Here is a 10,090-nt window from a genome sequence, read left to right as displayed (position 1 = left end):
TAATTTTTTAATCAAAACTCAAATCCTAGGTTTTCTTATAGTAATGTAACCAAATTTTCATTCAAAACATTAATCCTAATTTTTCTTTTATAAATGTTTACAATTTTTGAATAAAAAAAGTAGTCCTATTTTTCTTTACGGAATGGCTCCTATTTTTCAATAAAAACCCAAATTCTATATTTTGTTTTAAGAATGTCCTATTTTTTTTTTAATCAAAACCCTAATCCTATGTTTTCTTTTGAAAATGTCAAATATTTTTAAATCAAAACCTCAACCTATGCTTTTTTTTAGAATGTCTACTATTTTTGAATCAAAACCCTAATCCTATGTTTCTTATGTTAATATATCCCATTTATTATTCAAAACTCTAATACTATATTTTCTTTTTGAAATGTCTAATATATTTTAACCAAAACTCAAGTCGTATGTTTTTCTTTAGAATGTCACCTAAATTTTGGTTTTCAATCAAAAGCCAAATTCTATTATTTCTTCTTGAAATGTCTTCTAGTTTTGAATTTCAACCCTGATCCTATGTTTTCTTTTCTGAATATCTCCTATTTCTTGGTTTTGAATCAAAATGCTTATCCTATGTTTTCTTTTTGGAATGTTTAATTTTTTTAGGTTTTGAATCAAAGCTCTAATCCTATGTTTTTTGACAAGGTCCCCTTGCTTATATCCCGCAAGTGCACGGGTTTGTCGAAGTAATAATCCCGGGTGAGCGGGTATCGAATCCATAGGGAGTAGGGAATAAAAATACTTAATTCGATTCTTAGCTATGTAAAAGATCAATGATGATGAGTGTGACAATGATTCAATTCTCAACAATAAAAGCAACAAGTAAGAGAGCAAAAGTAAAGAAAGGGGGTAAGGCAATCGATAAAGATGGGGTACTCGGATAATGCTCCGCCTAGGATAATTGTTTCAAGTGCAAGAACCCTCTATTATGCTTCCTAATTAATGCAGTGGTGAGTCGTGCAAATCCTTAATTACATAGTCCCAAATCGAAGGTCAACTATGCCTAACTCTATACATGTTCCGGAGGAGAAATTGAACAATCTCAACACCTTGCACTCGCATAGAATTGGAATGACCTCTAGGGATTCCAAGTGATAAATCTCTTCCTAATTATAGACCTAACCCTTTCGTCCAGGTGGAATGTCCCTAACCACAATTGAACCCTAAATACTAAGATCACCTCAACGCTTCACTCCGTTGCACGTGCAACTAAGCTCCAGCGGAAGTTCATCCCTTAGACCATTCACTCTATTATGGCCACAAAGAACTCTAGGAATGGAGGTAGAATCTATCACGTCGGAGGGGAAAGGGGACACTCCTGTACCTCTCGACTCACCCTCTCAACCCTCTCCAACCTAGCTGTGTCTAACGCTCGTGGTGTGTCACTCACTCACAAGGTTACCAACGAGAACTCTCAACCCTAGTGTCACTCTAGGGGAAATGTTCATACAATCAAGCATTCAAGCTGGAACTCATAATAAACATCAATTAATTGAAAGCATAATAAAGAGATTCAATGAAACAAATACATCCTAGGGTTCACAGTACCCAAGTACCCACTTGGGGTATAGCTCTCCATGGAGCTAAGTACAATCAAAGAAATAGAATGTAAATCAATGAATCCATAAAGAAACCACCTCGATAGTCATGTCGATGGTCTTGTGGAAAGTCCTCTACTCGTCGTCCAAGGATTCCCTCGTCCGGTATAGGATATGCCTTGATGGAAGCTCGCCTACCAACCTTCTTCCTATGGAATGACGATGTCGGAGCCGTAGAACCTCTCCAAAACCTTTGCCAATACCCCTCAAAGCCCTAGCCGAAGCCCTCTCTCAAGTTAGGGAAAAGATAGAAAAGAATACTAAAATCGGGGCTATTTCGACTTTTAAATAAAGGGTCGGAATCGGGCGACTACACGGGCGTGGATGCTTCACACGCCCGTCCGGAATTTCCACACGGGCGTGGATAATATCCACACTCCCGTGCGGATCCTCTGAACTCTAGTTTTCTCAGCCAGCTGTGAATAGTGTTGTTATAGTACTTGCTACCGTGTTGCTATAGTGCTCTGCTACAGTCTCCGGCATGAATAGCTTCCCAAATCCATACTTTCATCGGAGTAACGCAAACGGGCACACGTTCACGTCGTGGATCACTTGCTTCTTCAATGATAGGTACGTTGGTGGAGCTCTTGTTCTATGTGCATAAGTCGGAATACTCGAGTGTGATTGCCTTTGTGCCCCTCCAAATGGATGTGCTAAACTCGAATACGAGGAGGTTGGCACACACTCTAGCATCTCACATCGACCTATGTCTTCGCGTTTGAACCTTACCAAGATTTCCTCCAAAATCGGTGCATTGTAATCCACATTGGCTTCTTTCCTTCATACTTTGCCTCACAACCCTACCTGCACGAAAGTAATGTAAAAACACACATATTAGTGTAAAAACCTGAGAAATGTAATGCTCAATATAAGGAATGAACGCTTCGCTTTCATATCACACAAGCACTTATCAAACTCCCCCACACTTAAGCTTTTGCTTATCCTCAAGCAAAAATTAAAACGTTATGTGCATCAATGAAGAAAATATTGAAAGTGTTTGGCCTTAGGTTCACCAAAATATACAAAGAGAGCATTCTACAAGTGAGGGAAATTTCAATAGTAAATACGAAAAATCAATGCTCTAGCTAAAAACTTGAATCAAAAAGGAAACAAAACCCCAAATCGTGTGCGTGTGTGAACTCACTCAAAAACAACCCAAGGTATACTCCTCCAAGTTCTAAGTACAAGGGACTTATTTACCTACAAAAGTGACAACAATTTCAAAGATGGTAGTAGCTTCACACATCCTCTAAGGTAGCCCTTTCCAAAGCGGCCGCTAAGGTGGCTTTCACACTTTCGAGGTGGCAGCTCTTTCTACCGGAGTGGTAGCTTTCACTCATCCTATGGGATAGCTCTTTCTCTCATTAGGGCATAACTAGTATCCGACTTATGAGAGTAGCTTCTGATAAGTGCTTGTGTGATATGAATGCGAAGCATTCTTTCCTTATGTTGAGCATTACTTTTCTCAGGTTTTTACATTAATATGTGTGTTTTTATGTTACTTTTATGCAGGTATGGTTGTGAGGCCGAGTATGAAGGAAATAGGCCAATGTGGATCATAATGCACCTATTTTGGAGGAGATCTTGCTAAGGTTCAAACGCGAAGACATAGGATAGGTGTGAGATGCTAGAGTGTGTGCCAACCTCCTGGCATTCGAATGAGTACATCAATTTGGAGGGGTACAAAGGCAGTCACACTCGAGCATTCCATCTTATGCATATAAGAATAGGAGCTCCACCAACATATATATCATTGAAGAAGCAAGTGATTCACGACGTGAACGTGTGTCCGTTTGCGTTACCCCGATGAAAGTATGGAATTGGGAAGTTATTCAGGTCGAAGACTGTATCAAGTACTGTAGCAGCACTGTTCACAGCCGGCCGAGAAACCAAAGAAACAGAGAATCCATATGGGCGTGTGGAAATTATCCAAGCCCGTGTGGAAATTCCACACGGGCGCGTGTATCGTCCACACATGTGGAGTTGCCCGATTCCAGCCCTATTTAAAGCCGATTCAGCCCCGATTTTGGTATTCTTTTCTCCATCTTTTCCACAACTTGCGAGAGGGCTTCGGCTAGGGTTTCGAGGGGTATTGGCCAAGGTTTTGGAGAGGTTCTATGGCTCCGACATCGTGATTCCATTAGGAAGAAAGTTGGTAGGGGAGCTTCGATCGAGGCGTATCCTATACCGGACGAAGGAATCCTTAGACGACGAGTAGAGGACTTTCCACAAGACCATCAACACGACCATCGAGGGGGTTTCTTTATGGATTCATTGCTTTTACATTCGATTTCTTTGATTGTACTTAGCTCCATGGAGAGCTATACCCCAAGTGGGTACTTGGGTACTGTGAACCCTAGGATGTATTTGTTTCATTGAATCTCTTTATTATGCTTTCAATTAATTGATGTTTATTGTGAGTTCCAGCCTTGAATGCTTGATTGTATGAACATTTCCCCTAGAGTGACACTAGGGTTGAAAGTTCTCGTTGGTAACCTTGTGAGTGATTGATACACCACGAGCGTTAGACACAGCTAGGTTGGAGAGGGTGAGTCGAGAGGTACAGGAGTGTCCCCTTTCCCCTCCGACGTGATAGATTCTACCTCCATTCCTAGAGTTCTTTGCGGCCATAATAGAGTGAATGGTCTAAGGGATGAACCTCCGCTTGGGCCTAGTTGCGCGTGCAATGGAGTGAAGTGTTGAGATGATCTTAGTATCTAGGGCTTAATTGTGGCTAGGGACCTTCCGCCTGGACCAAAGGGTTAGGTCTAAATCTAGGAAGAGATTTATCACTTGGAATCCCTAGATCTCATTGCAACTCTATGCGAGTGCGAATTGTTGAGATTGTTCGATTTCTCCTCTGGGACATGTATAGAGTTAGGCATAGTTGACCTTAGATTTGGGACTATGTATGTAAGGATTTCCACGACTCACCATTGCATTGATTAGGAAGCATAATAGACAGTTCTTGCACTTGAAGCGATTATCCTAGGTGAAGCATCATCCGAGTACCCCATCTTTATCGATTGCCTTGTCTCCTCCTTACTTTTGCTCTCTTACTTGTTGCTTTTAAGTTTTGAGGATTGAATCATTACCACACTTATCATTATTGATACTCCACATAGCTAAGAATCGAATTAAGTGTCTTTACTTCCTACTCCCTGTGGATTCGACCCCACTCACCCGGGATTATTACTTCGACAAACCCGTGCACTTGCGGGATATACGCAAGGGGACCTTGTCAGCTTCATACTTCATAGGTGGTAGCTCTTTCCACACAACAAGCACAAATAAAAAATAAAACTTGAGTTTCCAAAAGAGTTTAAAAAGTGAGTAGTGCACTATGTGTAAATCGGGCAAAAATTCCTAGAAATTCAAGCAAGAACTAGAGCATGAAAACATTCAATGTTAGAAATTCTCTTAAACTCAAGAATACAATCCTTGGAACTAAGGTGAACTGCCATTGGCTATGTGTGCATATATCAATCAAGAACAATAGAAAAGATGTGTGCACTATGAAACTCCCCCCCCTCCGCCCCCCCACACTTAAGTTGTACATTGTCCCCAATGTACACATGCAAGCTCACTCAAAATATATATCATTCAAAAGCAAATGTGGGAGATGCAATCAAAACAATACTCCCCTGACTCTTACTGTTGCGTTTGATGAATCTAATTCCATGGGAGTATTGTTCCGACGGGTTGTGAAGCTCACACGGCCAAGTGCCTCAGCACCTTGGCTGTGCCCATGACTAAGTCTCAATTCATAAGAAGACAAGACCATCTGCACACATACACGAGGGGTACAGTGAATCTCAATAAAAACAACATATCTCGAGAATATATAAAAGACAGACAATGAATACTACTCGAGATGCAAAATGAAAATAAACTCAAAAGAAGAAACCTTTCTGAGTGAACAAGTCTAAAATAAAATGCATAAAAGAAAAAGAACTAAAGATCAAATGTCAGTGTCACCCTCGGTCTCAGGTGCTGCTGATGTTGCTAGTGAAGACGCACATGGTGGGCCCAACGGTGCCAGGGTAGGGGATGAGGGTGCAAGAGGAACTGAGGGGGCCTGAGGAGTCTCGGCCGTAAGACAAATGATGAGGTGACGTTGTGCTCTAAGATCTGCTGTAATACGTTGAAACGTGCCATGAACTCTGTGGACTGAGTGGCCTGCGTATCCCTAATCTCTGTCTCCCTGCTGTAGATCTCGTAGTATTGTCGTGTCTAGGAATCGAGTCTGTTCGTACCGGAGTCTCGACAAGCGCTCATAGCGAACCTGATGCTTTGGAATCACAAACCTCATACCCTCGGGCTCAGGGGATGACTCACGCGGCCTCTTATCATCTTGCTTCTTCGATCGAGGTGCCATAATCTGCAAAATTTGAAACAAAATCGATCAAACAAGTTGATAAAATAATACTGCAGAAATCCACACAGTCGTGTGGAATTTCCGCATGCCCGTGTGGATTCACGGGGCGTGAAAAACGCACGGCCGCGCTCCAAAAATCCAACAATACAACTTAAAAATACTTCTAACTTTGTTCTAAACATCAATAATCCTTCTAATTGAAGAAATGAAGCATTATTAACCAGATTAATTGATGGAAACCATGAATTGGCAAAGAAAATGATGAATAGGGCTTACCGATGAGATGGGATTAGAAAATGAAGAACCGGCTGGAAAACCTCGCAAAAATCCTATCAATTTAGCGCTATGAAATCGGAGAATGATGTGAGAGTGTTTTCAGACGAATAGAGGTCGTGAAGAGGGAGAGAAACTAAACTTCTTTAAAAAGGACTCACGACCCTTGATGTTCTGTGCATCCACACGGGCGTGCGGTAATTACCCACGCCTGTGCGCTTCATTATAAAAGAGCCACACGGGCGCACGCACGCCCCTGTGCGCTCTCAGGAAAACACTCCTTCGACTCTGATTGCTATCGCACGGGCATGTGGAAAATACCCACGCCCGTGCGTCCGACCCACACGGGAAGCCGCACGCCCCTGTGGCTTCTCTGAACATCCGAAAAAAATACCAAGTGTTATACACGCCCACACGCCCGTGCGGAAATTCCGCACGGGCGTGGACATTCACATGCCCAACTCACAGGGGCAATCGCACGCCCCTATGTTTTCTCGAGATGGAGAGAACTCCTCTGCAGAGTTTCGGATGGGCGTGTGGAAATTAGCCACGCCCGTGCGTGGTTCACAAAGTCGCCCACAGGGGCGAGTCCACGCCCCTATGTGCTCTCGGGATAATCCGCCAAAGTCTGCAGGAATGCACACGCCCATGTGGAAATTACCCACGGGCGTGTGACAGTCGCATGGTCATTTACAGGGACAGCCGCACGCCCCTGTGCCCTCTCTGGATGAGCTCGCAGTGCAAATCCACGGGCGTGCGGAAATTCCACATGCCAGTGAGTCTTCTCTGGATGACTTAGAAAAATCTGCAGGCTCTACAGAAGATTTCTGAACATGTTTACACACTCAGAGCTTGCTCTATTATGCAATTTTTTACCAGTGAAAAACATGAAATAGAGCTCAAACGACCAAACTTCGTCAATTCCACATGAAAACACACGATTAAAATTCAAAGTTCACAAGGAAATCTCAGCACAAGCATCTAAGAAATTAAGACACCAACACTTAACAAATTATTCATGCAAACAAACTAAACTAAAAGCTAAGAAAATAGTAAACACTTGGGTTGCCTCCCAAGAAGCGCTTGTTTAACGTCGCTAAGCTCAACGTACCTTGTCTTACCTCACGGGGGTTCATGAATGAAAGTTGCCCTCTTACCCATGGCTTGAAAGCACGATGTGCAAAGTCTCTTCAGAGTAGAGGGTTTATAATCGGGCTTCGGACCACCTAACAATGATACGTCCAACTTCTTCGGTTCACGTACGTCTCCAACAGCCTTGGAGTGTTTCCGGTGGCGTCTCCTAGCCCTCTTCATTTTCCGGAGCACTTTCTTCAAGATCCCCGGGGTAGATGGTACTTCTTCCGTCGATCCAAGCATCATTACTTCTTCATTGCCCTTCTCTTGGTCGAACAAACCTTCATATGGATCCGGATTGAACATTTCCTGCATGTATTCATCAATAATCTCATCAGTAGTGTCTAAAAAATATAAAGTATCATCGAAATCGAGAGAATACTGCATGGCCTCGGCAAGACGGTATGTGAGCTTGTCATCTCCAACTCTTAAGGTGAGCTCTCCGTCGTCCATGTCAATTAATGCTTTGGAAGTCCGCTAGAACGGTCTCCCAAGTTGCAAGGGTACATCCGCATCCTCATCAACATCTAGCACTACAAAGTCAACCAGAAAAATGTACTTGTCCACCTTGACAAGCACGTCTTCAATGATGCCTCTTGGATATCGCAGTGTTCGGTCCGCTAGTTGCAAAGTCATTTGAGTAGGCCTAGGCTTGCCCAAGCCTAGCTTTTGAAAGAAAGTGTATGGCATGACGTTGATAATAGCCGCTGAGTCCGCCAATGCAATTTCCTCACCAAGATTGCCAATATTACACGGTATGATGAAGCTTCCCGGGTCTTTCTTCTTGTCCGACATGTTCTTTTGTAATACCGCCGAGCGTGAAGCATCTAAAATCACTGAAGCACTCTCATCCAACTTCCTCTTGTTAGTCAACAAGTCTTTCAAGAACTTCGCATACTTAGGCATTTGGGCGAATGCCTCAACAAAAGGAATATTAATCTGGAGTTGCTTGAACAAACTCAGGAACTTCTTGTACCGTTCATCAGCTTGGTCATTTTTCAATCTAGAGGGATAAGGGATTCTTGGCTTGAAAGGTGGGGGTACCACCTCTTTCTCTTTGCTCGTCCCCTCTTCCACCTCTATAACATCGGGTGCGTGTTCTTTTGGCTTCTCACTCGGAAGCCTACCTTCAACCTCACGATCACTTCTCAAAGTGATCGCCTTTACGTGCTCTCTAGGATTGGTCTTTGTATTGCTCGGCAAGCTTCCATGTGGTCTTCCAGAGAGAGACTTCGCAATTTGACTGACCTGATTTTCAAGGTTATGCAAAGAGACGGTGTGGTTGCGAAGTGTAGCCTCGACTGATTCAAACCTAGTATTTGCAGATTGCACAAATCTAGCCAAGTGCTTCTCTAGGTCAGTCATTCAGGTTTCCAAACCTGAGACTATGTTTTCCACCTGAGGGACTTGTTGTTGTTGTTGGAAACCCGGTGGCCCCATGGCCTTTTGTGGACCTTGATTACTCCATGAGAAATTGGGATGATTCTTCCAACCCGGATTGTAGGTATTGCTATATGGGTTTCCTTGAGGTCTCATGCCATTACCTACAAAATCAACATTCTCCACCGAAGAAACATCACCAATAGAGATCGGGCAATCGGAGGGAGCTTGTCCTTCACCACACCCGGCGCAATTAGTCACGACCGCCACTCTATTTGAAGTTAGAAGATCTAACTTCTTACTCAAATTTTCCACTTGGGACGCTAATGAAGTTACCACATCTATCTCATGGAGACCGGCCACCTTTTTCTTCTCCCTAGCATTCCATTGGTAGCTGTTTAACCCTATTTCTTCAATCAGCTTATAGGCCCCATCGGTGGTCTTGCTACCTAAGGTACCTCCTGCTGCCGCATCCAAGAGTTGCCTTGTACTCGGGTTCAAACCATTGTAAAAGGTTTGAATAATCATCCACTCCCGAAATCCGTGTTGCGGGCACTTCCTCAGGAGCTCCTTGAACCTTTCCCATGTCTAGAATAGAGGCTCCAATTCCAACTGAACAAAGGATGAGATCTCGTTCCTAAGCTTTGCTGATTTTCTGGGAGGGAAATAACGGGTTAGAAAAGCTTCCACCATCTCCTCCCACGTGGTAATTGACGCTCTGGGTAACGAGTGTAGCCACTACTTTGCTATCCCCTTAGGGAAAATGGAAAGGCTCTCAATTTGATGGCATCATCCGTCACCCCATTTATCTTCAGCATATCACACACCTTGAGAAAGCTCTCTATGTGACTGTTTGGATCCTCATCGGCCAAGCCATTGAATTGTATGGACTGCTGCAACATGTGGATGAATTCCGACTTCAACTCGAAGTTCTGAGCTGTAAACGGGGGACGCACAATGCTTGATTGTGTCCCCAACACTGAAGGTCTGGCATAATTAGATAATGTTCACTGTTGCTCATTCTGTTTTGCCATGTTTTCAGATTCTTCTACTTCCAAATCAGTTGAATTAGACTGTTCTTGCACAGGCTCTTTCCCTTTTCTTTTAAGTGTACGTTCAAGCTCGGGATCTCCTTCAATCAATATTGAGGGATTCCCTCGGGTTATAACCTGGAGCTGCACCCAAAACGAAAGAAAAAGAAATCAAAACAATGATAGAATAAGAAGATATGAAATAGAATGAAAGGTAAATAGCTAAGAAAAGAAAGTGCAAAGTATCTCTAAACGCCTATTCCCCGGCAACGGCGCCAAAA

General features: G+C 43.1%; 1 non-coding gene across 1 annotated transcript; it reads left to right on the top strand.

Moving 5' to 3' along the window:
• The first annotated feature begins 9,316 nt into the window (after nucleotides 1-9,316).
• LOC120267959 lies at nucleotides 9,317-9,423 on the top strand. Its single transcript, XR_005538640.1, has one exon. It is a non-coding gene; the product is annotated as a small nucleolar RNA R71 (small nucleolar RNA).
• The last annotated feature ends 667 nt before the right edge of the window (nucleotides 9,424-10,090 follow it).

This window comes from Dioscorea cayenensis, chromosome 1, assembly GCF_009730915.1.
Source record: "Dioscorea cayenensis subsp. rotundata cultivar TDr96_F1 chromosome 1, TDr96_F1_v2_PseudoChromosome.rev07_lg8_w22 25.fasta, whole genome shotgun sequence".
NCBI lineage: Eukaryota > Viridiplantae > Streptophyta > Magnoliopsida > Dioscoreales > Dioscoreaceae > Dioscorea > Dioscorea cayenensis.
The sequence above is the reverse complement of the archived record's forward strand: the minus strand, read 5'-3'. Positions and strand labels throughout refer to the sequence as shown.